This window comes from Solea senegalensis, unplaced genomic scaffold (genome assembly GCF_019176455.1).
Source record: "Solea senegalensis isolate Sse05_10M unplaced genomic scaffold, IFAPA_SoseM_1 scf7180000013756, whole genome shotgun sequence".
Taxonomy (NCBI): Eukaryota; Metazoa; Chordata; class Actinopteri; order Pleuronectiformes; family Soleidae; genus Solea; species Solea senegalensis.
Window position 1 is genome coordinate 155,140 of NW_025320886.1, and position 4,634 is coordinate 159,773.

Here is a 4,634-nt window from a genome sequence, read left to right on the forward strand (position 1 = left end):
TAACTTGCTCAAGAATAAAATTATGAGGTAATAACTCAGTAGTCTTCGGTCCACTTTAAGTATGGGTGGTATAATTCTACTTTGTTCTATTGGTTAATTTCATTTAGGATGTCTTTAAACCAGCATTTAAAAAAATCTGTAATTTCCCTGAAAATCTATACACTTTCATTAAATGTATATAAATAATTTCATATTTGATTTGAAATAATATATTACTAGAAAATATGTGTGTGTATATCTATATATGTATATGTATATATATATATACATACATATAATGTTAAATATTAGGTCATCTTAAAATAACTATGTGTTCTAAAATATTAATTGATTATTTTTCGGTTAATTAATTAATACATCATTCGATATTTTTAGAATTTTAATTGAATCTTTAAATGAGAAAAATCTCGCACCTGCTTTAAGTACCTTTATTACCTCTAATTTGTAGTTGAACGTGAACCTGCAGTTACGTCTTTGCTGTTTCACGGCACTGACTGACCGGACGTGACCGGATAAGTTTACGCTTCACTCACTGTTGTTGTCGCACTTAGCCGTTAGCACTATCAGACACACCGCAAATAGATCGTAAATAAATACTCGGATATTTCTACTTGTCAGTCCTGGGTTCGTCATCGATGCGAGGTAACGTTGTTGTTTTCTTGTGTTTTCTCATCGTGTGTCTTCGCATGGTTTCCCATTTTTAATGAATGCTAACTTAACTTAGCACGCTTAGCACGAGCGAGCTAGCAGTTTAGAAAATAAAACGTCTTAAAGCTTTAACGTAAACTCATAGGTTGTTTAAATTGGTACCGCAGCCTAACATGTTGATGTCAGTTCGGACTTAATATTGTAGTTGTGCAGTTCCAAGCTGTGCCTGTTTGGGTGTGGTAGAGATATTAATATCAATGTATTGTCCTCTGTATACACTGTACTGTATATATTCATAATTTTATGAATATATTATTTTCGTTTCATTTTGTCACTACACACTTGCTTTGGCAATGTGAATATATGTTTCACATGCCAATAAAGTAGAAAGTATAAAAGTGAGAGCGTAAGTTTTGCCTGATTTCATATAAGGGCTCAGGTGATTTTGCTCCTTCAGCACCCGTTAATTAAAGTTAATGATTAACATGCTTGTCTAATTTATGTGTGTCTAGAATTGAAGTTCAACAGAAGGAGGTCTGGTACTCGTATATCTGTGAATTTTCCAGTTTTGAGCATTCTTTATGTACCGAACATAATCTGTTGAGATTATATACTAGTTCTGTGTGTTGTATGTTACAGGTTTCCTCAGCACTCTGCAATGGAAGCGACTGATGTCTTAGATGAAGACAATGCTGAGAGACTTAATTTGCCTTCTCGTCCAGAGACTGTAACTGCTCGCATAACTGAGGTGAAAAACAAGTTCAATTTGACCAATGATTTTTGCCTTCAGTGTCAGGACCCAGAGTTTGACAATGCAATTAAAATAATATAGAGGACCTACCATCGAGGGAAAACCATTAAGGAAGTTACGTTTTTTAAATAATTTGAATTATTATTATTATTATTATTATTATTATTATTATTATTATTATAATAATAATAATAATAATAATAATAACAATAATAATAATAATAAAGCTGCAGAGGCAACGGTTACCATGGTATGAGGGTTAGAAGAACAGCTTACGCTTCAAAATAAAGGCATACAGGACATAGCTGTGTGTACAGGAAAGTGTAGCAGGATGAAGCCAGAAGGTGCAGCATCCAGGGCCAACATCAAAAGAGCCTGAATAGTCATAGAACAATCACCTTCCTTCCTTGCTTCCCAGTTATCCCCATGCGGAAACTAAAGACAAGGAGATGCTTTAAATTTCACAAATGGTAAATGTCATCATTTTAGGAGCACTTGATTTGGATAGCCTTGATTTGTTTAGTATCAAGGTTTAATATCAAAGCTATTCTGTGCTTTTGTTTTTGTTTCCCACTAAATTTCACAGGATCACCAATCAAAATTTGTGCTACAAAAAAAGGAAGACTTGAACTTTTGGTCAGAAGATGGTAGATTTAAAGGCATATAAGGAACAAGTATATATATTTTTATTAATTCCAATGCTGATTATATGAGTGGCAGATCTCAAAACCTGCCACCATATATACCTTTTGTTGTGTTTTTTTCACCCAAACAGGGCAAAAATGACATCACTGCAGCCAGAACAGCAGCCCTAGCCAGTCTACCTCTCATCAGAGGTCTTCAAAATGTGCAAGGTGGTCTCCTTTTTCTTCTTATTTGAAGCTCATTATCCTCATTTGTGTTGCAAAACCAAATTACTGCTGAACACAATCATTAGGAATGATTATACACACTAAGATTTCTTAACCGTGGACAAATAGCATGTGTGTCTCACTAACAAAATGAAAACTCAATTTTTACATCACAAGTGAAAAAAGATTTGTACTAAACTCTGCTGTGAGGAGGCACACAGTCCATTTTTTTGTTTACAAACAGGTGAACATGCATTTGTTCTGTCCACTAGAGTGCAGACTAACATTAGGCTGCCAATAAACATATTTAAATATGGCAGCAACTCATTGTATTTCAGCATGACAACCAGCTGAAGTTCACATTGAGCATCAGGATGAGGATAACAGGGACTTTAGTGAACATGTCATGGTTGGTGCCAGATGGGCTGGTCGGAGTATTTCAGAAATTGCTAATCTATTGAGGTTTTCCTGCATTACAGAAAATAATCAGAGAAAATATCAGGGAATGTCAGTTCTTTAGGAGGTCAGAGGAGAATGACCAGACTGCTTACAAGTATATAAAGGCAGTAGTTACTCAGCTATTGTAATGTTGGTTGTACATGACAATCCCAGTAGATCAGCAGTTTCTGAAATACTCATAGTCCATCTGGCACCTACAACCATGCCATGCAGAGTCACATGAATCATCTTTCATCTCCATTGTGATGCTCTGTTTGAACTTTAGCAGCTTTTCTTGTCAGTGTCTCCATGGTATGCATAAATGCATGGAGTTTCTGCCACGTGATTGCTTGATTCATGTATTCATGTTCATGTCTTCTTGCTGCAAAGGTATATGAATGTTTATTGGCAGGCTAATGTTAGTTTGCCCTCTACTGGACAGAATGTTCAACGTGAGTAGCTCTGGAAACCGCAACGGTTGTATTTATGGTATATACACATAGGCTAAAATTTTATGAATATCAAGTGATTGTTAAGAGAGACTGACAGCCTTTGTTTGCATCTTATAATTGGAGTTTTAAGATGTTTTTAATGTTTTGATGATTCTTCCACTTGCTTATAAAAAACCTGGAAGGCAATTATGATATATTCTTCACATCATTTTCTTTTTTTTTTTTGTTTATTAAATAGCTTTGTCTACTTGCACTTATTTATGAAACGTGTTCTCATTTCAGGTTGATTTGGAATTGTCTGAAGAGGGATCAGTGGTGAATGAAGAGGAGGTGTTGGAGCTCTTTGAAACACACGATGCGTAGATTGTCCTTCGAGGGTCAGTTTGTAACGTCACACAGATCGTGGACAGATTCTTCTGTAATTTTGGTTGGACTGATGTATGCACTTCAGTCCAGCGACCCCGAGAAGCTCAATGGCTTCTTCAAATTCATCCAAGTTGTCCTCTTAAGTCTTGATGATGGCAGAAAGCAGCTCAAACCAAAATTACAGTCCTTGAGAACTGAGCTGGATTAGAGCAACTTTTGGTTCTTTTATTTTGGTGTTTTTCAAAGATACCAGCAGAAATTGGATACAGTGAAATTGTTTTCAGTTTATTTATTTATTCCATGAAGTTTAACATTTACTTTTTTCCTTTATGTAACAAAGCAGGTCTTCCATGGTCCCCATGTCCACTATTCAGGATTCAGGTGGTTGCAGTATGCAACTTCACGCCTTGGTGGCACTAAATCATACACACTTGTTCTTAATTTAATTTTGATGGTGTTGTTTTGTAATGCTCATTAATGTTTTGACTCAATTACTGTGATAGTTGAAGTGATGTGAACTTTAAATGATTATATCGCTTTAAAATCTCAATCGCAGTGTCTGGCAGTTAAATTGCAATTTGAAATTTGTGGTGACAGTGTGTCCATGCACATTTCGAAAAACCTTAACTTGTACAATGCAATGTTATTCACTTAACGGTGTTCATAGTTCAATATTTAATAAATGGTTTAAGTCAAGCCAGATGTGTCTGTCCCTCTTGTGTTAATTAGAGCTGAAAGAATGAATGATTATTAATTGATTACTAAATTAATTGACAAATATTTTGATAATCGATTAATCGGTTGAAAGCTTTTTTCATGATTAAAACAACATTTCTGATTGTTTAAGCTTCTTAAATGTGAGTGTTTTCTTAATTTCTTTGATCTGTATAACAGAAATCATTAAAAGTGAATCATTTTGGTTTGTGGACAAAACAAGACATCTGAGAACCTCATTTCCAGGTTTGGCGAACACCGATCAACATTTTTAAGGTTTTCTGAGATGATTAATCGAGAAAATAATCAACAGATTAATCGATTATGAAAATAATCGTTAGTTACGGCTGTAGTGTTAATACAACTTCAACAGTTAACGTAAATGAACTGAAAACACAGTTTGGCCTAGAATAT

The 4,634-nt window shown here is 34.8% G+C and overlaps 1 long non-coding RNA gene across 2 annotated transcripts; it reads left to right on the forward strand.

Moving 5' to 3' along the window:
- The first annotated feature begins 466 nt into the window (after positions 1-466).
- Positions 467-4,202, forward strand: LOC122760574. Of its 2 annotated transcripts, none has more exons than XR_006358441.1 (5): positions 467-642; positions 1,288-1,396; positions 1,986-2,073; positions 2,175-2,253; positions 3,423-4,202. It is a non-coding gene; the product is annotated as an uncharacterized LOC122760574 (long non-coding RNA). The 2 variants fall into 2 exon arrangements; XR_006358440.1 differs by having other exon boundaries at positions 1,986-2,035.
- The last annotated feature ends 432 nt before the right edge of the window (positions 4,203-4,634 follow it).